This window comes from Hordeum vulgare, chromosome 2H (assembly GCF_904849725.1).
Source record: "Hordeum vulgare subsp. vulgare chromosome 2H, MorexV3_pseudomolecules_assembly, whole genome shotgun sequence".
Lineage (NCBI taxonomy): Eukaryota > Viridiplantae > Streptophyta > Magnoliopsida > Poales > Poaceae > Hordeum > Hordeum vulgare.
In genome coordinates this window covers 334,937,991-334,965,127 of record NC_058519.1, presented here as the reverse complement: position 1 = coordinate 334,965,127, position 27,137 = coordinate 334,937,991, and positions in this window count along the sequence as shown.

Here is a 27,137-nt window from a genome sequence, read left to right as displayed (position 1 = left end):
TTAGAGGACAGGCGTTGATCGGGTACTTACCTCGGGTATGTTATATACCGCGAGTCGTGGTTGACACGGAAGTTTCCCAGATCTCGTGGATCCAGCGTAATACATCTGCACGGTGTAAAACTATTCGAATAGTCGTGTCCACGGTCAAGGACGGTTGGGTAATCCTGCTTAAACTACGTCCAGTTGTTTCCGCATAAACCAAGTGTGTGAGAGTTGTGTTGAAAAAGGAGTTGTTATGAGAGTAATTTATGACCAAGTTTGGTGACTTGGCATATAGGGTGAGCCCGGATGGTTCCGCCCTCAACAGATATATTGATAGATGTAACCTGTTCTTCAAAAGTAATTCTTTAACTTGATGCATATTCATGATCATTCCACCAAGATTAATTCCACCAAAGATGCATGTTATTGTTATCCTTCACTTTCATTGTTCATGTCATGGGCTGTTTACGAGTACATTCAAAGTACTCATTGGCTTGCCACTGGTTATGTTATTGACCAGACATGGAGGGACCAGAGTTTGGAGATGAGTACGTCTTCGGAGACGCCCCTGTGAACTAGGACGCTTCCGAGTCAAAATGCCTGTCGGTGTAGGCTTGATGGCATGGGCACCCGCTTAGCCACTATGCTTTCCACCATTAGATGTATTAGTATGATTTGACCTTAGGCCCTGTTTGTGAACTTGACCATTCGGTCATGTGTTGTCATAATCGATACTTGGATGCAAGACTCTTTTTATTCGGTATCTGTGTTCGGTTAGCATTGATCTCTGGGATCACTGAGCACGGTGATCTCGACTCGTAAGTCGGGGTCCCCACAACAAGCTCGTGAAGTACAGAGATCACGGAAGGCGAGGAAATGGGAGGACTTTAACCCGAGCCAGGGGCCTATTGATCAAGAGCTGGTGATGATAGCTGGCAACGGGAGGCCCCATGGCTCGATCTCCCTTGGAGACGGCCTTATACGTTGTCCTAGCACTCTCCAGCGGATAAAGGCACGCCAAACAAGCTCCTGTCCTGAGATAACACCTCATCCCTGGCAAGTCGAGCTCGCCATCAAGGTTAGTTTAATGGACTCAAGTATCTTTCCGCATTACGTCATGCGTGCGAACCAATATGATTACAGTGCTAACAATGAGTTGTGTTGCAGGCTGCTATTCTGAAAGAGAGAGGCAATGCAGGCGCTTTTGGCGGAGAAGGATAAGGAGATGAAGGAGTTGGGGGAGAGGACGGTTGCGTTAGTGGAGGCGGAGAGGGCACAGAATGATGCGTCTAACATAGCCATGTACGAGCTCTTTGTGGTAAGTTTCTTCTTCATATTTTGTCAAATCTTGCATTTTAATGTTCGTTTCATTAATAACTAAAAAGTTTGACTTGTCGAAACCAAATGTACACTCTATGTGCAAGAAGATCGGCCACGTCCCTCCGGCGATGCGAGACATTAACATGGCGTGGACGGTGAGTTTCATTTCAATGCAGTGATCTCAAGAGTGTCATCATGCTAACGACACATTGCAAACGATGTTTGGTGCGGAATATCTTCCGAAACGCATTGCACGACCCTTCTAAAGTGGAGCCTTCGCCAGGGCAGCCTTCTCCAGGTGAAACAAGGAATAGCCACCATGCTTCATCGTCGTGATGACAATAATGGTATGTTTTTTCTAGTGTTTTGCTTAACAACCGCATAATGGCCTTTACGTACCTTACCTTAGCTCCAAAATGACATATTTTACCCAAGTTAGTTCTAGAATAACATATACTTAGCTTAGCTAGCTCCAAAATGGCTTAATAAGCATAGTTAGCTCTAAAATGGCCTATAATTAGCTTAGCTAGCTCCAAAATGGCTTAATAAGCATAGTTAGCTCCAGAATGACAAATTTTACCCAAGTTAGCTCCAAAATGACCTATACTTAGCTTGGCTTCCACCTAAATGACATAATTAGCTTAGTTAGCTCCAAAATGGTCTATTTCATAAAAAATGACCTGTACTTAGCTAAGTTCTCTCCTAAATGACATAATAAGGCTTACGTAGATCCAAGATGACCTATTCCCCCTTACTTAGCTATAAAATGGCCTATAATTAGCTTAGCTAGCTCCAAAATGGCTTAATAAGCATAGTTAGCTTGAAAATGAGAAATTTTACCCAAGTTAGCTCCACAATGGCAAATACTTAGCTTGGCTTCCACCTAAATGACATAATTAGCTTAGTTAGCTAGAAAATTGCCTATTTAATAAAAAATGACTTATACTTAGCCAAGTTCTCTCCTAAATTACATAATAAGTCTTACGTAGCTCCAAGATGACCTATTCCCCCAAACTTAGCTATTAAATGGCCTATAATTAGCTTAGCTAGATTCAAAATGGCTTAATAAGCATAGCTTGCTCCAAAATGACAAATTTTACCCAAGTTAGCTCCACAATGACATATACTTAGCTTGGCTTCCACCTAAATGACATAATTAGCTTAGTTAGCTCTAAAATGGCCAATTTAATAAAAAAATGCCATATACTTAGCTAAGTTCTCTCCTAAAGGACATAATAAGGCTTGCGTAGCTCCAAGATGACCTATTCCCCTAACTTGGCTATTAAATGGCTTATGATTAGCTTAGCTAGCTCCAAAATGGTTAATAAGCATAGTTAGCTCCAAAATGACAAATTTTACCCAAGTTAGCTCTAGAATGACCTATACTTAGCTTGGCTTCCACCTAAATGACATAATTAGCTTAGTTAGCTCCAAAATGGCCTATTTAATAAAAAAAATGACCTATACTTAGCTAAGTTCTCTCCTAAATGACATAATAAGGCTTACGTAGATCCCACATGACCTATTTCCCCTAACTTAGTTCTAGAATGGCCTATAATTAGCTTAGCTAGCTCCAAAATGGTAGTTAGCATCAAATTGAAAAATTTTACCCAAGTTAGCTCCAGAATGACCTATACTTAGCTTGTCTACCACCTAAATGACATAATTAGCTTAGTTAGCTCCAAAATGGCCTATTTAATGAAAAATGACCTATACTTAGCTAAGTTCTCTCGTAAATGACATAATATGCTTACGTAGCTCCAAGATGACATATTCCCCTAACTTAGCTATTAAATGGCCTATAATTAGCTTAGCTAGCTCTAAAATGGCTTAATAAGCATAGTTAGCAACAAAATGACCTATTTTTATCTAAGTAGCTCCAAAATGACATATACTTAGCTTAGTTTCGTCCTAATGATGTAGTAAGCTAAATTAGCTCTAAAATGACCTATACTTCTCTTCTTCATCTAGTCTTCTTCTTCTAACTTACTTATTTCCCATTTTGCAGATTACATTCACTTCATGGAAGCTTGGATTATATTGATGGAGTCCTTCAATATGGTTTCTTCTAAAATGGCTTCACAAAAGCTTGGATTGAACTATTGTAGTATATGGAGATGAAACTTTGTATGTTTGGATGAAACTAGTGTAATATATGGTTTGGTACGGATGAAACTTGCATAATATGTATGTATTATGGATGAAATTTATTTTAATATGGTTGTGAGTATGGGGCAGTTTGTGTGAAATATATTATGTATTATGGATTATGGTTGGAACTTTCAAATATATATTATGTATTATGGATGAAACTGTCATATATATATATATATATATATATATACCTGATTTTGTGTTAAACTTGCTGGATATTATATAAAATAAAATAAACAGGGTTAGTTTGGAGCCTTTGCCGTCTGCCCACCGACGGCAAAGGGGCTATAGCAGACGGCAAAGGGCCCAAACTGCCCGTGCTGAAGCAAACTGGGTGCCCCCTTTGCCGTCTACCCACATACATGGCACACGGCTCTAGGGCAGACGGCAAAGGCTCCAATGAAAGAGGTTGGGTGCCACCCTTTGCCTTCAACCCACAAGCATGGGAGACGGCAAAGGAGGGTAGGGCAGACGACAAAGAATCTGTGGGCCGAGCAGGCTGTCGTTATCACTTGACAGAGGTGCCCGCGGATGTGTTGTCCCATATTCTTTGTCGTCTGCCCCCTCACGACAAAGATCTTTTGCCGTCAGCAGACCCAATGAACACGACAAAGACGCCCTTCACCAGATTTTTCTTTGGCCTCCAGTTTGTCGTTTGTAGACGGATGGCAAAGGCCTTTGCCGTGAGCCAAGGCAGACGGCAAAGTATCTGATGCCTATAGTGTTACATCCAAACATACCGTTTGATACAACAAATGACCACCGTAGTCAAGTCTCACATAGGTAGGGCCTCTAAGGTCAATCACACCGATACAACTACTAGCGGAAATCTTGGTAATAAATGGGAGCCCATGCCATTAGCCTTCACCAACATGCATTCTGACTGGGAAGCGTCCTAGTTTGCGTGTCCCTCTCCGATGACGATTTCTTCTCCAAACTCCGGTTCCTCCATGTCTAGTCAATAACATAACCAGTGGCAAGCCAATGAGTACTTTGAATGTACCCACAAACAGCCCATGATGTGGATAATATAGTTGGTACGATAATAAAGTAATTGCAGACTTTGAGGAAAGCAAGTTTTAATCAAAAATGAACATGGTCAAGTACTTGTATGGATATGCATCATAAGCTAGATGGCAAACATAAGAACACGTAACAAATATCAACATATCAGTTGAGGGTTGAACACCACAGGTTCACCCTATATGCCAAGTCACCAAACTTGTCATATCATCTTTCTCAGATAACACCTTTTTACACACACACACACACACACTCTTGGTTTATGCGGAAACGACTGGACTTTTTTAAAGCACGATTACCCAACTGTCCTTAACTGTGGACACAGCTATTCCAATAGTTTTACACTCTACAAAGGTTGTATGATGTACCCACGAGATCCGGGAAACTTTCGTGTCATCCATGACTCGCGATATATAACATACCCGAGGTAAGTACCCGATCATTGCCTTTCCCTGACGACACTAGACAAAGAGTCCACTCGATTGGTACACAGCCCACATGATGTACATCTTACGAGCACCGACTCTAGACCGTATCGTCCATGCGGGGACCAACGGTGTGCCCGGAACACGTAAAAACGGCATAGTCGACCTACCTGGTACGACCCTGTCACGAGAGTGACCACATATCACTCCCGCCGCTAGTAACGTGGCCTCTTTGCTAGCACCGACCAAAGTAATCAACAAAGCACCGTGCCATAAAGGGGTACCGTGGTTGCACATGTAAGGTTGGGACGGTCGACACATCATAAATCTAATCCCGTTTCCGAAACCACTGACACAAAACATTCCTGGTACACCACTTTTTTCACAAGGGGTCACCTAAATCAACATCTTCACCCTCAGGCATTAGTGTCACCCGACGGGGTTTTCGTAAAACCTTTGATATCAAATCAGTGTTACCATCATCATGTACATGCTCTTTCCATGTGTAGCACAACTGTCTGCTTGTCAACATATTATCAGCGTGACCCTCATAGATGGTAAGGTCATGCTCAATGCAAGTGCTCCGGAGGAGCCATCAGTAACACCATGTTGGGGTGCACTGAATAACCTTAACTATATGCATCAGAATAAAGTATTCAACTTGGCAAGAATTAAAATGTTTTCTCACACATGGTTAAAGGGTTGCTTGCCTTGATCAGCTAGGTATCTAGAGACTTCGGGGTCTTCGGGTCCATGTCTTCGCCGAACGCGGAATCTATCGTTGTAATAAAATTAATAAAATAAGGAGCTCATTCAAAAATAGAGCACAAACTCATTTTAAAAATGTTACCCTATTCTGATAAATATTTATTATAGTTGAAAAAAAAATTGTCTCTGGCTTTGATGCGAAAAGGTTTTTTTAAACCTAAATAACAAGGGCAAAAATATTTAAACTAGACATTTTAATCAAAGCCATGTATAAAAGTTTTTACAAAAAATGGTGCAACAACACTAATAAATTATACACATTTTTAGAAGAATTGTGGTGGAAAAATATTTAAATTTGATTAAATATTTCATTTTACAAAAATCATTTAGAATCAGCATGAAAAGAAAAAGGAAAAGGGTTTAACCTTGGCTGGCTCGGCCAGTTGCTGGGCCAGCCCAACAGGCCAACCGGTTAGTTAGCCAGCCAGCAGCCCACGTGCGCACGCGCCGTCAGGTTTAAATGTGACGCGCGGGCCCCTGTGGTCAGCGGAAGAGAGAGGAGACAGGGGAGAGACTCGCCACCGATAGGTGGGGCATGCGTGTCGGGGACGACTTCCTCCTCTGTACACAGGGGAGGGGAGGCACGTCGGCGGCGATTCCGACGCCCTCGAGGCTAGGTGACGATAGGAACGACACCGTGGCATCATCACCTACCTCCTGGTGGTTGAATGAACAGCAGGGAGGCCCTAGGTCACCGACGACAAGGTGGCCACGGCGGAGGTGCTACGGGTGGTGGTGGAGTTGGGTGCTACGGGCTGGGAAATGCTCGGGGAAGTAGTGGGGAGGCTTGTTGAGCTCTCTACAGTCATGGAGGAGGTTAGAGGAGCACGAGAGCTGGCATGTAGCCCGAGATCGATGGAGCTCCGAAGCGGCGGGGCCTCGTTCGATCTCGAGCACCGGAGCTCTCTCTGCTCGAATGAAATAGCTAGGGCCCCGATTGAGGGTCTGGAGGAGTGGTGTGGGGTGCTGGAGTGAAGGGTGGCTATTTGTAGGCCAGCAATGGTGCACCGAGCGGGGGAGCGCTAGTTGTTTCACCACGATTGCTGGAGAGGGAGAGAGGGCTCGGGGTCGATACCACGGTTTCGCGGACGTGGTTTTAGACCCTAGAGACTCAACTAGAGAGGGAGGAGGCTCAGTGTGTGCGTGTTGCGGGGCCGCGCTCTTCTAGCCGAATCTGGCGCGCACGGGCACGCGTCTCCCTGGTCAGCAGAGACGGGGAGAAGGGGCACTGGGGCTGCCCCGAGTCAGGAGGTTTGTTGGAGACGCGGAGGTACACCGAGGGGAGGTGAGAACTGGCCGGGGCTGGCCTCCTTTGCCTAGGGTGCGCCCTCTAGCGTGCTGAGAGCGCAGATTTGGCATGCCACAGCATATTGGCGCGCTCTGCGGTGCTTTGGCCCTGTCTCGCGTGTCCGGGGGTTGGCTTAGATGCCCCTTAGCCATTTGGGAGACAAGGGTCTCACTGCTGGTCAAAGGAAGTGCTTGGAGAGGAGTTGTCAGCCTTGATTCGGAAACTAAATTGGGGATTTTGGCTCACCTCCTTGTAACCAGAGGAGCTGTAAGCCTTGGCTCAGAAACTAAGTTGTGGAGTGGTGCTGGCAGCTTGCCCTAAGAGTTTAGTGGGAAGGGAGTGGGTGTAGAGGGTGTTAAGTGTTGTTTAACGATACTCGCACGAGGTGTTTGATTTGTGTTTTGGGTAGTTAACCTTCACCACTAATGCTGAAAGTTAACAGCACTAGGTTTGATGCAAAAGTAGGATGCTCCACCAAATTTGAGCTCCATTGAACAAGTTTGATAGTGCAAACTTGAAATCACCCCCAAATGGGCATTTCTATCCTTTTAAAAGAGAATGTGGGTAAATTAATCCCACAAATAAAATTTTTGGCAGGGTCTCCTCATTTGGGGTGTTGAGCACTCGTGCAAAGTTTCAGCCTATAAGGACAAACTTTGCTACGTAGAGTTGCTACAACTTGATTCTGAACACGGAAGGTTTTAGGAATATTTGTTGAACCAAACCATTTTGGAATGAGGTGAAACTTGCATGACCACCATATATAGCTCGGGAAGCATGCTAGAATGTTCTGAGAATTTAATGGAAATATTTCCTTTGCAAATATTTCAGAAGATCAAAACAGACATAATAGGTTTTCAAGGATTTTCTCAAATATTTTGAACATAAATAGGGGTTGAAAATCTGATGTATGGAAAATATATGTCCTTTGAGTATCTCCAAATTTTCTCAGATTTTTCTAAGGCAGAAAAATAATTTTGCATCCACAAATATCATTTCTGCCCACAGAAAAGGACATGCAAATAAAATAGAAAAATATTTTATAAAACAATTATTTTATGATTTTGGATAGTTATAATAGTGCCAAAAATAGAATACAATCTTTGGGTGAAGGCACTCCCTTGGAGTCGGGGACTTGTAGTACAAACCCAAAGCAAGGTTTCGAAATAGTCAAAAATGAGAAAATGATCTTTTTTGGAAATATCATGTTATAAAAATATTGATTTTGGATCCACTCACTCAAGCATAGACACAAACAATGGCAATCATAGCACTCATAGCACTTGCTTAAAAAGTTTTAATAAACTCTAGTTTTGAAGAGACCAAAGTTGAAAATAAGGTAAAAACATGGTGTGACAGCTTTGCTTTTTATTTGCTCTCGTTTTGTTTTACAAAACATTTTGTCTTTTGGATGACTTGAACTTTCGTGTTTGATCATACGCTTTGACTGTTGATGCTACTATGTTATATCTTTGAGCTATCTACATGATGATCATTCACTCATTTGTTTGGTGTTATGTGCATTAATATTCATTCATATCGTTTATGCGCACAACCAAGATGTATTTGACATCGAGGAGTGACTCATGAACCTAATCTATTGTGCATTTGCATTCAAACGCAAGTTTAAAATAATGCACAAATTCAGGGGGAGCTCTTACTTTTCACATACTTATCAAAGTGACAATGATAATTATTGATTATATATTTTGTTGAAGCTTTGATCTATATGTTGTCATCAATTACCAATAAGGGGGAGATTGAAAGCACAATTGCTCCCTAAGGTGGTTTTGGTAATTAATAACAACATATGTCTCATTGAACTAATGATTTTATCCAAGTATATTTTAGAAAAGTTCAAAGATGCATTGGCTAAAGGATTATGAGGAGACACCCCTTGATACAAGGAAAGGAATAGGATTGGCCAAGCTTCAAGCAAGAGGACTCTACATTTTATATTTGTGGGAAAATACTTTTGAGTCCATAGGAAAGCCAACACTATTAAATGGGGGTGAGGTATTTATAATGAACTGGTTGCTCAAGTGCTTAGGGATAGACACCAAAAATACTCAGCATTTCTCTCACAAAAAACTTTGTCCAAAGCCTACACATCAAAATCGGTGCCACCAAGAATTCCATTTCGGCCCTACTAATTTTTCCCAGTGGCAGAACCTTTGTTGAACTCTAATTTCTCAGTACCACCAACTTCCATATCGGTGCCACTGAAAGCCAGTGACCAACTTTCTGGTATGCTGACTTCAAGAATCGGAACTTCCGAGTTTTGAAAGCGGTCTCACCGAGAATTGGAAACTGCCCTAGGTCATCGACCGGTACCACCAAGATTCGTATATCGGTCTCACCGAGAATTCAAAAGTTGCCACATTTAGTGCAACTCGGTACCATCGAGATTCGTTTCAGTGTCACCGAGTTGGGAAATAATGTTGTAATGGTTAGATTTTGGGACATGCCTATATATACCCCTCCACCACCTCTCATTCGTAGAGGAAGCACTCAAAACACACACACTTGCCATATCCATTTTTCTGAGAGAGAGCCACCTACTCATGTGTTGAGATCAAGAGATTCCAATCCATCCATTTGAAACTAGATCTCTAGCCTCCCCAAGTTGCTTTCCACAAAATCAATCTATCCTGCCCATGCCAAATCTGTGAGAGAGTGACTGAGTGTTGATGAGACTGTCTTTTGAAGCACAAGAGCAAGGCATTCATTGTTCTACCGCATCTATTACCTTTTGGAGGGTGGTGCCTCCAAGATTTGTTAGGTGTCACTTGGGAGCTTTCTACTTCATGTTATGGAGTTGAACCAAGAAGTTTGTAAAGGCAAGGAGATCGCCTACTTCATGAAGATCTACCCTGAGTGAGGCTGGTCTTGTGTGTACGTAAGCCATGGTGGAATAGACAAGGCCACCTATAAGCTAGATTTCCTTCTCTTGCACAATAGTTAATTTCAAACTAATGTCTCATCTCTCACATTGGAGATCTGTTTTGCACCGGAGAGATAGAAATGCCTTTCCTTCTATTACGTGGAAACAGTTAATTTCCATCTAATCTCTCATCTCTCACGTTCATGAGTTTTTTGTGCAGATTCCTGGATCGCCATCTCTCTCGAACTCTCAAGGGACCGCTGCATGGCCTACCAGAAGCAGCTCATCATCATCTCTCTCACAAGTCACATCTCAAGGGTGGATGCATGTATGGATGTATAGGAGCGGCATGTGAACGCAGGAGCAAACCCTAGAAGTTCATGGTACAACTGAGGTCCTTGCCCTATCCTTTGTCATGTCCACTGGTACTGCCTTAACTTTGTGAATCGAAGACTTCACCCAGATGTACCTCTGAATCCTCCTAATTAACCTGATCATGTATGTTGCCGCACACATCAAGATCCATCAATACATCAAAGAAGAGTTCCTTCAGCCTCCCTACTCCATGCCATGGTTTCTCCATTTGAGCGCCCAGCAGTACAAGACGTAGTTCGGTGCAGCCGTGTTGCTGAATGGAAGCACATATTGTTTTTTTTCCTTCCCTATTACTCTCCGACGAGGAATAACCTTGCCATGTGATTATTTGATGCCAATAGCACATGCACAAATACGTAGAAAGGATCGATCCAAGAACTATTTCTTGGTTGGTGCTTTAATTAGCTAGTAGAATAACACACACGTACATATACGCCAGCTACGCAAGCAGACAGGTTGATTGATTCTGGTGTGAAGGACCCTCCGCAGTAAATGTGCTGGGCAGCTAGGTGACGCTATGTTGTTCTATAATTCTCCCACATATTTTTCCTTTATGATGATTTCCATTTCCTGAAGTCTAACTAGTATATCACGTGCATTGATCCTTTGTGTAGACAAAAACATGGCACGAAGCTATAGTTCTTCTAAATATCCCCACTATATTTACATTTTAATAAATAGAAATAAGATGCATATCGGCTACAATGCAGAAGTCAGATTTCCATTGATTTGTATGTACTATTTGGTTATAAAGGATTTCATTTAAGCAATTAATTTTTCATCTGTGTATTACGAATACTAGATGCATTGCATCACTATTCTCCTGCTGCATTGTGATATTTTGAAGACTTCAAACTGTTGTAAGAAGTATCAAATTACTCGAAAAACATGAGTATTGTTGCCCGTAGTATCTACTGACTATTGCTCCTGTTTATAGACATTTTACTCACGTTGACGACACTTATGCAGATTAACTGAACCGGTTTGTATAGCTTACCGAATAACTTCAAAGGCAAGATATGGTGAATTTATAAGGAGGTGCTTAAACAGAAAAACATATTAAAGCCAGAATTACACATGCCTACTGATATATGATCCCCTGCATCGACTTGCGAAAGCATGCTTGGAAGCAACCTCAATGGTACGTAGCGCTAAATTTATATATGAACAGTCACATTCAACAATTTATCATATGATATAGCTTTTCAGTCTCTTGATAAAATGATATGCTATATATGATTCCACTAGATTTTTTTCCTTATGCAAACATATATATTGATACAAATTCATAAGTCGTGTGCAAATCCTTATTGCCTGAGTTAAATTGATATTGTAGTTGTTGCATGTAAATCAGATGTGACTCTAACTTGTAGATTATAATAGTTTGTGATAAGTAGGTTAAATTTAATATGTGTTTATCTCTGTTACGATACCACTGCACTATCCTGACAGGTAAGGGAATCACCTCAAAAGATATCAGGTTGAGGACCTATATATAAACAGGTACGACATGTCAATTTCTATGTGATATGCGTACAAACAATCTACTGGCTGAAGCTATTATATCTCATGCCAAAGCTAGCATGTTTGGGTACTATAAGTTTGCCTGGATTATAGTCAAGTGTACGTGTTATTAACTTGCAAAAATATTTAGCATTTTTTATTTTAATTAAGATAAAATTTTCCTTTTGGATTAGATAACTACACCATGTTTAGTTATGTGCTCCTAGTTAAAAATGTTCATTTACCCTCTATTTTATGCCAGGCTTGGGCATGCTGAAAGATCAATTCGAAGACATTTTTGTCAATTAATCTGGCCACAAGTTATGTAGTGTACTATTTTCATTGAACATGGAGTGTAATGCTCAAGCATTGCAAATAGTAATTACATTTTTCTTTCAAAAATAGTTGTTTCAATTTATGTTTCGGTAGATTATTGGTTTTTTGTATATATTGTTTGTACATCTTTTACTGTTTCATAGTTTTCAGACATTATAACTACCAACTATATTTTTTAAATGTAATTTAAATTTATTAAAATCATCAGTTTTTATTGACTATGAACATCCGGATCTTATGGGTGCATAGAAGTATGTAAACTAAGGTCTGATTTGCTTTTCTTTAGAACCTTTTTCTTATATCTATTTTTACTCCACCTTTCTCTTATATCTGATATACCTCAGATGGTAAACAAGTGGACACGTGGAATCACCAGGTATTTTTCTTATAGTTGTGATTCTCATGTTGCATGTCCAAGTTTTAGGTGATTTTGTAATTATTAATTAATGTCGTTTGATAAAGATATTGCTATCATAGTCCTCTCTCATTAGGTTTCTATTGCTCATTTGTAAAACAAAAAAATGTAAAATAGATTAGGTACACATTTTGAAAATGACGTGCTCAAATGTTTCAAGTTATTGCTATATTTTTTATAGTAGGTCAACTGTTTTCTTTCAAGCCTTATGATGATCCACTGGCTGCTAATGAATTATATTTGGTTTGGTTTAAATCTTAGAAATTTATGCTGAGTAAACAACTGACGATTTTTTACTATTTATATTATCAACACAATTTACTTATTTGGATGACTAATAAGATTTAGTAAAATAGTGAAAGACTAAGTTATGGTTGTTGCAAAACACTAGCAAGTCCAATTGTTCACACAAAATCTGAGATAGTGAAAATATTTATCTATATATTAAGGCTACTTTGTAATCATACATGAGAATGCATTTTGTGTGTGACATTTTTTAGCATGACAACTCTATAAGTGATGTAGTGTACATCTGAAGTTCGATTATTTTCCTGAATAGTGTCCATAATTTGATTATGTAATTTCTAAGTGATTTCAATGCTAACAATATGTTTAGGTGAATTTCTGAATTTTTTAATATTTCAAATTTGTAAATATGTGTGTATTCAACATACGATTATTTCCTCCATGTATTCCCAAATAACTAGCCCGTGCTGATGAACGGGTTGATGACTCGTTCGAATAGTTTTACACTATCTAGAGGTTGCACACTTTACCCACAAGATTCGGGACACTTCCTGTCAACCCACGACTCGCGGTATTTTCCGTACCCGAGGTAAGTACCCGAACAATGCCTTTCGCATGACAATACTAACAAAGAGTCCACTCGTTGGTGCCATCGCTTGTGATGTACATCATAAGTATCATCCACGAGGCACGCAGTGGTGTGCCCGATGTCTGTGAAAACATCACATGGTAATCCTTTCAGGCACAACCCCGAATCGAGACTGACCACATTACTCCCGCCACCAGTAATGCAGCTCTTACCTAGTACCAATACTGTAATCAACAAAGCTCTGTCGCATAAGGAATATTGTGGTCGTACATGTAAGGTTGGAGTAACAATCACAACATAAACCAATCCATTTTCGAGAAACAACACACTCACTTGCCTCGGTACACCACTTCTTTCTCAAGTGGTTACCTAGATCAATCATCATCTCCCTTGGGCATTAGAGGCACCCGACATTTTTCTGAGTGAGACTTTGAAAACACCATTGTTTCCAACACCATGCATAATCCCATCCCGTTTTCATAGCAACTACATAACATCCTAACTACTTCTCACCCACACAACCTACCAAGGTGGTCATCGATTCAACATGATTCAAATGCAATGAAGTGAAGTGCTATATGACATGCATAAAAATGGTTTCAAGACATGGTCAAGGGGTTGCTTGCCTGGCTCAACAAGGTCTTCAAAGTCTTCAAAATATTCTCGTTTAACTCCCTCATCAATAACACAATTTATCGTTGCAATAGTAACATGAAGAAATAAGACCACGACAAAAATAGGGAAAATATAACACTAAGAAAATGTCAAATCAATTTTGTAAAATACTAGGGTGATCCTTAGTGTTGTAAAAGTACTAGTCTCTGGTGTTGAAATACATAAAGTGGTGAAAAGCATATTAATAGGGAGTTAAAATATTTAAAAAAAAGGCTTTAAATAGAAACAATGTATAAAAATTTCTTGAAAAAATGCACAAGTGGCATCATTAAATAGCCTAGGATATTACAAGAATTTAGGACGTGGCATCTTTGAATTTGGATAATTATTCTCTACTGAAAAAATTCTGGAAAGGCCAGAAATTAGAAAAAGGAAAATGACCTCGTGTCGTGGGCCAGATCTGGCCACACCTGGGTCGGCCAGAGGCTAACCAGCCCGGGGCGAGCTAAGGCGCACACATGTCTGGGTTTTCAACCCGACACGTGGGTCCAAAATAAGACACACCGAGAGGGGAGGAGGAGGTTTGAGGATGACATGTGGATCCCACATGTCATCCCTCACCTCAGGACAAAGGAGGCGGCGAGCTCACCATCGACGTTCTAGGCCACACTAAGATGCGGTGGTGGCTCGAATGGGTTCGGGTCGTAACCGTAGTTCATGAGGAGGCGAAGTTGGTCGAAGAGGATGCCCGGTTCACCGGCGACGAGGTCCTGTGGTGAAGGTGCTTCTGGAGATGATCACGAGGGCCGCTTGGAGCTGCAAATTGAGCAAGGAGGAGGGGGGCGCATTAGAGGAGTGAGGGGAGTCCAACGAGTGGAAAAAGAAGACCGGAGGAAGGCTGAACCCAGAGATCTACGATGGTCCCGAAACGATGGCGCTTTGATCGATCTCGAGCCCGTGCTTTGAGGGGGAGAAAGGGAGCTCGGGGTGGTCGATTGGGAGGAAGAGAGAGGATACAAGGGAGAAGAGAGAGGATACAAGGGGGAGAGAGCTTAGGGAATGGCTTATATAGACATGGCACGGTGCACCATGCCCACGTGCGCCGACGAGGACGTAGCCAATGTTCGAGGGCACGGGAGCGAGTGGGGCGAGGCTGGGGCATTCCTGGGACTGGTCCACAACCGGAGGAAGCAAGAGAAGAGGCAAGGGAGGCCCCGGTGCATTGGACTGCTCGTGCGGCTATGGGTGCATGATGCAGGGGGCACAAAGGAAGGGGCCGACAGACCAGTCTGGTGTGGATGCCAAGGTGCATCGAGTGGCACGAGTGGAAGGGCGCGAGGTGGCCAGGGTTTGGGCAGGGCGCGAAGTCAGCTCTTGGTTGTCTTGTAGCATGCTCTAGAGCGTGATTTTGGACGGCATGATGATGCATTTGGGGCACTCTAGCGCGTCCTCAAGTGTCCACCAGCTGCACGGGCATTAAACAATGGGGGAAAAGGGCATCGAATGCCCTGGAACTTGCCAGGAGAGAGGAAAGTCTAAGTGGAGCGAGAAAATGGATGTGCGGGGGTGCAAGTAGGGATTTCACCCCCTCAATGATGGAGCGAGTCGTTGGGGTTGCTACTGGAGTGGGGGAGAGGGATGGTGGAATTGTGGTAAGAGTTTGAGGTGAAGGAAAATGGAAGAAGGGGTCAAAATGTAGCATTTACCAAATCACCAGAAGGTGCTTGATGATTGTTTGGGCAAGGTAAAATTTCCCACTTGCAGTGATATTTAACACAGTCAAATCATGGGTAAAAACAAGAGTGATCACAAGGTTTGAGCCTATTTGAAGTAAGTTGGTAATATAAACATGGAAAACCCTAGAAATGGACAGAATCGGGTTTCTCTATATCTAACCATGCAAAACCATTTCTCCTAATGCAAAACTTGGTGTGGGTAGATTATTTTGTGATTAGAGCATGCCCAAAAAAATTAGGGATCAATTGCAAAAACATGGCAATGTAGAGTTGCTCAAATTTGGTTCTGGCCACATAGGGTTTTGCAATATTTTGGTGGACCAAATCAATTTAGATTGATATGAAACTTTGCAAGATCATCACATATATCATATGTGACTTCCTAGAATTTTCCTGGAATTATTTGAGAAAGTTTCCTAGGGAAATATTTCAAGAGCTTGAAATAGGCATGAAGGGTTTTGGAGGGTTTTGTCCAATCTGTTGAACATGACCATGTGTTGAAACTCTTATATGTGGAAATATATGTCCATTGAGTTTCTTTAAATTTTCTCAAATCTTTGGAAAGCATACAAATAATTTTTCCCGATAAAATATCATTTCTTGCCTTAGAAAGAGATATTTAAATAAAATAGGAAATTAACTTTTAAAATAAGAATTTTGCGGTTTTGGGAAGTCTTTTTTATAATAGGATCTAAATAATATCTTTGGGGCAAACCATCTACCCTAATTTCAGGACTTGCACTACAAACCTCAATTTAGGGGGGTTTGAAAACTTAAATTAAAGAAAAGCTTTTTGGTCAAAATAATATTTAACAAAAATAGTTTTAGGTTCTATTCTCGTGGTATGGTCATTGGGCAAGGATTTTGAGCAACAAGATGAGTTTTGAGAGAAGGGAAATTTTTGTGAGTAAAAACCCAAATAGGCAAACAAGCATATAACAACCAATTCAATCATCACATGCACACAAAAAGTTTCAAATGGTTCCAAATTTTAAAAAAATCATAATGTGGCAAAGTTGTACAAACAAAGGTTGTGACTATTTTTGAGCACTAACTTATTAACCCAGTGCCAAGAGCTAGTTGTTGTTGTTTTGCATGTTTTTGGCTTTTGAGGAATATTGTACCAAACGAAGTCCAAATACCCTCATACTTTTTGATGATTTTTTCTGGACAAAATAAGGACGTGGAAGCTTGAGAAGGGGGGTCGTAGGCACCACGGGGTGGCACCAGACCGATATGGCACGCCCAGGGGTGGCTACACACTCATGTCTTAGGGCTTCCTCCCTTGGCCTCTAGACCTAAGGAGCCTCCCGAAACACTTTTTCCAGCGCTGCAAGTCTGTGTTCCACCGTGTGCCCATCTGGAACACTCTTTCGATGCTCTACGGGGGGATCATTCATGGAGGGCCTCTACATCAAACTTGTCGCTCTCATGGTGATGTGTGAGTAGTTCACCACAGACCTACAGGTCCATAGTTAGTACCTAGATGGTATCTCTCCCTTTATGTTCTTCATTGCCAAGATCACCGCGATTCCCGCGGTGATATATCTTATGTATTCACTCTTGTGTAGTGCATTTGTTGCGATCTGATGAATTGTGGGTTTATGTTGAGATTATTCATGAGACTATATTGAGTTCCTTGCTAGTCTTTTCATATATATGCATGATTATGATAGCTTCATAATTCACTCCGATCTATTAATTTGGTTTGGCCAACTAGATTGATTTATCTTCAGCGAGAGAGGTATGTTGTAGTGGGTTCAATCTTGTCGTGCTCAATCAGAGTGACAAAAAGGGACATGACACATACTGTATTGCTGCCACTAAGAGTAAAATGATGGGGTTGATTCATATTAGTTGGATTTACTTTGTCTACATCATGTCATTGTTCTCCAAGCATTACTATATTTTCACTTAATACTCTACATACATGTTGGATAGCGGTCGATTTCTAGAGTAATAATAGTAGATGCAGGTAGGAGTCGGTTTACTTGCTTATGGGCATGATGCCTATATGTAATGATCATTGTTATGAGTAAATATTGCATGCCTTGCTCCTATTATTTACTTTTGATTTATTTTCTATTTTATATTTATCAAACTATCTATCTACGCTACTTATTACTTGCAAGTAATGAGTTCAAGGGGATTGACAACCCTCTTGCCAGCGTTGGGTGCAAGTGTGTGCTCTTTTGTATGTTGGCTCTGAAGACGCGAAATCGAGTGGTCCTGCTATTGTTTCGATAACCTTGCTTCTCACTGGGGGGAATACTTATCTATGCTATGATGCATCATCCCCTCCTCTTTATGGAAAAACCGAACACACATCACTTGTATCACTCCTCGTAACTGGTCTCGCCAGGTTCCTCGAACTCAGACTCGCTACTCGATACTACCCACAAGAAATAACAGCATCCAATAAACATACAACCATGGCATAATGTACAAACAAGAATTGTGCACATCCAAGTTTAAATATGCAAAGCATGGCAAATCAGTGCACATTCATGATAGAGATTTCATCTGATATTTTCGTGGATAGGATCGCACGGGCTCTATCCTACAGTAGTCATCATGTACAAGGCAATGCACATGACATACGAAGTGTCCCCGAGTCGTAGCAAGCTACAAGGACTCTTCAAGACACAACAAGAACCATTGTAAGATGATCGTGAACAAAAGAATCCACTAGATGTCGAACCCCAACATCACATCATGCATCTGTTGGAAGATTGTCCAATAAGTAACTACTTGAATTCCCACCTAAGAACTCGCGAAATTTCTGGTCATGCAATCGGGTCCACGGATACAAGGAGAAATTCATCACTCAACTCCTAGCAACTAACCCATCCAGTGTATCACAACCATCAACACATAACCAGAGATCTCGGAAACTCATCTATCTCAGATCCTCATAATCACAACGATACTAACTATGGCGATACCCCTAAACTCTCTGCCCCAGTACTGGGGATGTCGGGGTTATGTCGCCACTATCAGTATTGAAGCAATTTCGAACATCCTTCGTCCTGAGATACTAAGAAATCTAAATGATAACGATGTGCTCAAGAATCCCCTAAAGATCAACTCCCCGGAATAAAATCAACACATCAGGAGGCACCAAGTCAGAACTCTGTCACATCGGTATCATATAGATTTCAAAAATACCCGCATGATCCTAAAAAATTTGAGTGCGAAGAGGAGTGGAATTAAAATTCCCTAAGTCGTGAATCTCACCACAACATAGAAGAGGAGAAAAAGAATCCTACTCTCCGATATATAACTAGACTCAAATCAGCTTTTCGCTAGACTCGACTTGGCCAACTTTGATCAATCAAGGGGGTTCCTAGGTCGGTACTGCTCTGATACCAACTTGTAACACACAAGATGTGGTCCTATCCTTATTTTGGCGCGAGGGCCTCTGTAGGGATAGAAACGCATCTCGTCGTTTCGCCAGAATGGATACCATTACAAGTACATGTACTAAAAGATGAGTATAAGGAGTTGGCTTACAGTTGCCACAAGCTACATCAGAGTCACATCAGTACAATACATACAATCGTCATGAAGAAGAGCAAGGTCCGTTTACGGACGAAAACAAATGATAAAAGAACGACGTCCATCCTTGCTATCCCAGCTGCCGACCTGGAACCAATCCTAGATCAATGAAGAAGAAGAAGAAGCAACTCCAAATAAACAATCAAAGCGCTCGCATCAAGTAACCCTTTACATGTACCTGCAACTGGTGTTGTAGTAATCTGTGAGCCACACGCACTCGGCAATCTCATTTCCTAAGGTATAAAGACTAGTAAAGCTTAATGGGTGAGGTATGGTTAAGTGGTGAGGCTGCAGCAAGCGACTAAGCATTTATATGAGGTGGCTAACTTACGAGTACAAGAATAAAAGAGGGGGAAGATCTACGCATAGCGGACGTGAACTACGGATGATCAAAAGAATGATCCTAAACACCTACTTACGTCATACGTAACCCCACCGTGTCCTCGATCGGACAAGGAGCTCACGAAAGAGACAATCATGGTCACGCACTCAGTTGGCAATTTTAATTAGGCTTACTTGGAATTATCTAGAACTGGATGTTAAACAAAGTTTCCATGTTGCCACATAACCGTGGGCACGGCTTTCCGAACGATTTAACCCTACAGGGGTGCTCCAACTAGTCCATCACAAACTACCACATGCTGCGACGGAATGACCTCGATCAGGGAAACCCATGATCTCCGCGGGTTCCTATTGGAAAACCTCAACCTCGAGAAAACCCAAAGCATCCTCGGAATCCCTCGCACAAGACGCTCAAGAAAGGTAAAACAAGTCCAGCTAGGCCGCCCGGCGTGTCGACAATCCCGATAGGAGCCGCATATCTCGTTCTCAGGACAACGGATAAGCACAGCGTACTATGGACTCATAGACATCACCCGAGTTGCCCCGGGTTGGCCCCGCAAACGGCTCTTCTTTGGACCAGCACTATCAGCACTGGCCCTCCCTGTATTATGTTGAAATACTCCTGGGGTAGCGCTAAATGCCAATGTTTTCAGTATTAAATAAATTATTATGTTGGGCAAATATAGTACCAATGTTGGGCCTTGACACACGATCTTTATCCCAAAAAGATAATCTAGGGGGGTCCCATAACAACCCCAAGCATGTTAGGAGCGCTCATTTATGGAACATAACACCGGTAGCTGAAACTAAGGCGGCAAAGGTGGAACAAAACACCAGGCTAGAAAGGCCGAGCCTCCACCTTTTACCAAGTATATAGGTGCATTAAATTAAATAGCATTAATAGGGTGATATAACAAGGAACCCATGTTATCGCATGGAAGCAACTGCACCTCCAACTAGCCACGCTAACAAATGGTTAAGCAAGCGGTAACATAGCCAATCAGTGGTTTGCTAGGTTGTGATCAGGTTGAAGGTTTTCATGGCAATTTTGAGAGGCTGACATTTAACAGGTGGTAGGCAACGAGACATAACGATAGAAACAAAACAACTAGCGTGGCAATGGTAGTAATGGTATTTAGGGAAATGATCATCTTGCCAGAGATCCCGCTTGGAACAAGAACGACTCTCTGAAGCAGATGAACCAACGTAGTTGAACGGGTTCTCACATTCCGACACGCTTGTGGAACACTATCGAGACGAAGCAAACCGGAAACTAGAATCAACACACGATATTCACCACCATACATGCATGACATGATGCACACCCTAATATGATGCATGTCCAGTTAGAATTATGCAATGCCTAGCATGGCAATTCACATCACGCAAACGCTACACATTAAGTGAATCTCAATATGCAATGAGTTGCATATTGACGAAACTCCACATACGAATTATTTAGTTCGCTCTTGTTTAGGTATACGGCAATATTAAATGTTGTTAAACATGGCAAGGGTTGAAGCACAAATAATCTACCTATCTAGGCATTTTAAATGAGGCCGTAAACGACATATAGTGTCTCTGAACTGACCCCACACATTAAATTCTAAATCTGTCCAGATTTGTCCTAATCACGTTTTATGTTTGTTAAACAAGAAAACAAATTGGTTCACGTGAAACTACACGTCGTTCTTGTCCATTTACATATATGGCTCAACTCGAACGGAGCTACGGTTAATTAAATACGACATAAACCGTTTCTATCACGTCGACACGCAAACCGATGCAAACAGCATGCTAAATAGTTTGAAATATGCATGAGAGTTGGAAAATATTATTGTACACGAAATTATGGCCAAGTTACATATGTAACTTGTCGCAATCAGATGCACGGATGAAAATCTACGGGCGTTTGAAAATATGCTCTTTTTCTCTGAAAAAAATTAAATCACAGGTTTAAAAAAACATCTACGGGCCGAATTCACTACTAGTGGGCCAAAACAAGGTGGGCACGGGATAATATATTGTGCATACGGTGCTAGATAGGACAGCAGGGGGAGGCTCACCTCGTGGGCCTCGCCCAATCGGATCTGAGCTGGGCTCGGGGGCGAAAGGAGGCACGCCGGCTTGGGGCTGCTTGCTAGGCCTCGGGAGGCTCCTCGCGCTGGGCCTGCAGCAAGGCGAGGAGCAGGCGCACTCGGGTGCATGGCAACCCAGCCACGATCAACACCATTCCCTCAATCCAGATCGGATCGGGGATGGCAGGGGTCTGTCCGAGGCCGACTGTGGCTGGCGGTCGGTAACCGGCGCAAGGCATTGCGGCGGGGCCTGGGCGACGAGGTAGCGATGCCGAGAGGCCCTGCGGAGGATGTTGGCGGCGGTGGCTAGCAGGGTGAGCCCTTGGCTCGCTGCCTCGAGCAACAGTGGCTAGAGCCCCATGGCCATGGCGGGGACCTGGTCGCCGGCGGCGAGACAGCGAGCGATAGAGGCGGCGGGGCATGCGAGGTCGCCTCGGGAGCTGCGTCTTGGGGCTCCTCCCTTGGGTGTGCATGGGGAGAGCGGGAGCAGAGGAGCTGCTCCTCTCGTTGGAGGTGGCGGCTCGGGCCCGAGAGGGCCGGCGATGGGCTTGGCGGGCCCGGCAGCGGGTGAGGAGAGAGGAGGAGTGGGAGTGGCGGTTGGTTGTTGGGGGCACAGAAAACGAGGCTAGGGTTAAGGTTTGGTCATTTAGGAAGGGTTAGCCTTCCTTTTATAGTCGGGTAGCTAGTGTTTGCTATTTGGGGCGTTTTCGGACCCTCCGATCTCGATTGGATGGCTTCGGTTGCGCCCTAGGGTTAGGTGGTTGTCTTAGAGGGTCTAGGTGGGGAAGAGAGGGAGTTTTATAAACCGAAAATATTCGATGATAAACCGAAGACGGTGCTGCTACGGTCGACCGTTCGGGTATCAAACAGACTCTGATTGCGACAAAATTTGGCACGCGGTCTACCTACACTATATTAAGGCCGCACACCAAGTATCAACCCAATCCGAGAATTTTTTTTCCGTACACTTTTAAAAACAACATTTTATCAATGTCGCGGGCGCGGGCGTGTGTGGTTGGTCTCAAAACGGTCAACGAAAAAAACGGAGAGAACCAGCAACTAATAACGGATGCAGGTTTGAAAACTGGCGGCAACGGAGTACCGATGCAAAGCAGATGATGCGAATGATGTGATGATGAATGCGAGAAACAATCCAATCGCACAACAACAATGGAATAAAAGGGGCATCTTATGGAGCATCAGTCTCGGTCTCACACAACTCTCCTACACTAACAAGGGATCTCGCCCCGAGATCTAAGAATGGAAGGGGAAGAGGAAGAGAAAGAGGTAAAACTTAGTCGCTTCTTTGACAAATGAGTGAAACCAACAATCCTTGAAGTTTGCAAAGACGTGAAGAATGATATGAGAAACAAGCAAGAATTCACACAAAATTTTGGCAGCATTTCGGTAAGAAATTGAGGACAAAAATTCGATAAGATGGAAAGATCTTGACAAGACTCACAACAATCAACTAAATTGATAAGCAAGGAAAGAACATGATCTTGATAGAACAAGATGATAGAAATATGAGAGCACATAACAACAACTCCTAAACAAGAGAATATAGACTACACCTTTGAGAAGAATAGAATGAAGAAGAAAATGACAACTACTACCAGAATTGAATTTGACAAGCAGCCTTGCAAGAAGAATTGAACGGAGTTGTTGGCAAACCAACAAGGAAAGAACAGGATTGTTGTGGACTTATGAAAACCATCTCAATTAATGATGTGACAACCAGCCACTAACAGAAACAAGGATTGATTGGATGTAACAAGAAAGACTAAACTTCTTACCCCAAGAGGAAACATCAAGAACTTGGATCAACGATAATCACCATAATAGCAACAATCCTTAGACAAAGCTTTAAGTGAAGTCTAAACCAAGATAGCTCAATGAAGAAACCATGGGTTTGAAATATCTCATGATCATAGAATCGGTGGGTTAAATATTTCATTCTTAAAACAACTTCTATTCGAGACTCCTCCACTAACTAGAACGTATAACACCACCTCAAAGGATAAAGGAAAAGAAAAGATGGAACAGTTGGGAAAAGAATTGATATCATGAGCCACTACGGAAGAAGAAATGAAATCACTTGATGAAACAAGAATAAGAATTATGTTATGTTTATCCTTCATTAGTTAAATTGATGACAAGCAACGGATTTAGCATACCACTTATTCTTCTTGAAAAGAGAGGGATAGATAGAGCACAAACTGAAGAAGTTTTGGAATAACACCATTAAGAATTGAAATGAATGAGACCACCATGAATGAATGAATATACTTGAGAATGAAGAGATCATGATCCACCTAGAAGAAACTTGAACAAGGTACCGGAATAATTGAGAGATGAACGAAGAGACAACAATTGAGAAGAATTTGATGATGAAAGTTGAAAGCTAAGAACGAACAAATCTTTTGAAATGATTACCTTCAGAGGATCGAGAATCAAACGAATACGAAATGCACCGGATAGCAAGATAGGGATTTCTCATGATCAAGAATAATTCAAGATGATAACACAAAGCTGAAATGATGAATTTCACAAGAATGAAGCAAGATTTGAGAGAAACACTCATTTGGTCTTCACAAGCTCAGAACGATGGCAAGAGACACCACCAAAATTACTCAGACACTCCAGAATAATAAAGAATGAAAAGTTGAGCCAAAGATGAGAATTAATTTTGAAGCCGTCTTGGAGACGGAATATGACTGATGAACTTCATACTTACATCATAATTGAAAAGAATTAGAGATCTCTGGGAAAGATTAGAAGAGCCAGATAAGATCCTGGGAAAAACTTGTGGGTTATGGGCCCACTCAAAAGAAACCACCTTGAAACAATTGATTGGAAAGAGAGATATTGCACCGGTATAAATGAAAACTTGATAAGGTGAGAACCTCGAAATTATTGAGAGGATTGAAAACAAGGAGCTCTCAGATATCTTCAACACTCAGGATAGAACAGAGATGGACGAATAGCAAGAGAGGCTTGAAGATGATTTTCAACACTGAACAAATGGAAAGGATATGATGACACCAAAATCTTGAATTGAATCCACATGGTAAGAAAACAACATGAAGAAATGATGAACTAGAACTCGTGAGAATCTTCAGAATGAATCACCGGATAAGAGAGAAAAGAAAAGATAGGGGAAGCAACAATGAAATGAAATGCACATGGATGATAATCTAATCACTGAAGAAAAGGGCGGTAGGGCGGGGAAAACAAAAACAACTTGGGACAGATGAGATGAACTCCGGAAAGAATGAGAGATTGATCTTACAAAAAATTTAAAAGGATAGAATTGACTTGAAGAGAAGCACACCGCATGAAAAAGAATTGACATGACAAATCCGGTTGACAATAATTGATAAGAAAATTTGATTGAGCAAAAGAATCTGCATTCCCATAAAAATATGAGAACACTTCTTGGAAAGATATGAATTCATCACTTCGCATAGAAGCAACTCGAATTACCATACTCCAACAAAACAAAGGATGAGGCTTACCACACAAGACGAAACAAATTCATGGCAGAGATTTCATTCGATATTTTCGTGGATAGGATCGCACGGGATCTATCCTACAGTAGCCATCATGTACAAGGCAGTGCACATGACATATGAAGCGTCCCCGAGTCATAGAAAGCTACAACGACTCTTTAAGAAAAAACGAGAACAACTGTAAGACAACCATGAACAAATGAATCCACTAGATGTCGAACCCCAACCTCACATGATGCATCTGTTGGAAGATTCTCCTATAAGTAACTACTTGAATTCCCACCTAAGAACTCCCAAAATTTCTGGTCATGCAATCGGGTCCATGGATACAAGGAGAAATTCATCATTCAACTCCTAGCATCTAACCCGTCGAGTGTATCACATCCGTCAACACATAACCAGAGATCTCGGAAACTCATCTAACTCAGATCCTTGTAATCACAACGATACTAAGTATGACGATACCCTCGAACTCTCTGCACCAGTACTGGGGATGCCGGGGTTATCTCGCCACTACCAGTATTGAAGCAATTTTGAACATCCTTCGTCCTGAGATATTAAGAAATCTGAATGATAACGATGTGCTCAAGAATCCCCTGGAGCTCAACTCCCCGGAATAAAATCAACACAGCAGGAGGCACCAAGTCAGAACTCCATCACATTGGTATCATATAGATTCCAAAAATATCTACAAGATCCTAAAAAATTTGAGTGAGAAGAGGAGTGGAATTAAAATTCCCTAAGTCGTGAACTTCACCAGAGCATAGAAGAGGAGAAAAAGAATCCTACTCTCTGATATATAACTAGACTCAGAAGTTTTTCACTAGACTCGACTCGGCCAAGTTCGATCAATCAAGGGGGCTCCTAGGTCGGTACTACGTTGATACCAACTTGTAACGCTCAAGATGTGGTCAAATCATTATTTTGGCGTGAGGGCCTCGACAAGGATAGAAACGCATCTCGTCGTTGTGCAAGAATGGATATCATTAGAAGTACATGTACTAAAAATATGAGTATAAGGAGTTGGCTTACACTCGACACAAGCTACATCAGAGTCACATCAGCACAATACATACAATCATCATGAAGAAGAGCAGGGTCCGTCTACAGACGAAAAGAGATGATAAAAGAACAACGTCAATCGTTGCTATCCCAGGTTGTCGGCATGGAACCCATCCTAGATCGCTGATGATGAAGAAGAAGAAGAAGCAACTCCAAATGAACAATCAACGTGCTCGCGTCAAGTAACCCGTTACATGTACCTGCAACAGGTGTTGTAGTAATTTGTGAGCCGTAGGGACTCAACAATCTCATTTCCAAAGGTATCAAGACTAGCAAAGCTTACTGGGTGAGGTATGGTTAAGTGGTGAGACTGCAACAAGCGACTAAGCATTTATATGTGGTGGCTAACTTACGAGTACAAGAACAGAAGAGGGGAAGATCTACGCATAGCGGACGTGAACTACTGATGATGAAAAGAATGATCCTGAACACCTACTTGCGTCAGACATAACCCTACCGTGTCCTCGATCGGAGAACGAGCTCACAAAAGAGATTGTCACGATCACGCACTCAGTTGGCAAGTTTTAATTAAGCTTACTTCAAATTATCTAGAACCGGATGTTAAACAAAGTCTCCACGTTGCCACATAACCGTGGGCACGGCTTTCCGCAAGATTTAACACTACAGGGGTACTCCAACTAGTCCATCACAAACTACCACATGCTGCGATGGAATGACCACGATCAAGGAAACCCGTGATCTTCTCGGGTTCCTATTGGAAAACCTCAACCTCGATATAACCCAAAGCATCCTCGAAATCCCTTGTAGAAGACGCTCGAGAAATGTAAAACAAGTCTAGCAAGGCCGCCCGCCGTGTCGACAATCCCGATAAGAGTCGTGTATCTCGTTCTCAGGACACGACGGATAAGCACAGCGTATGATGTCCTGATAGACATCGCCCGAGTTGCCCCGGTTGCCCCGCAAAC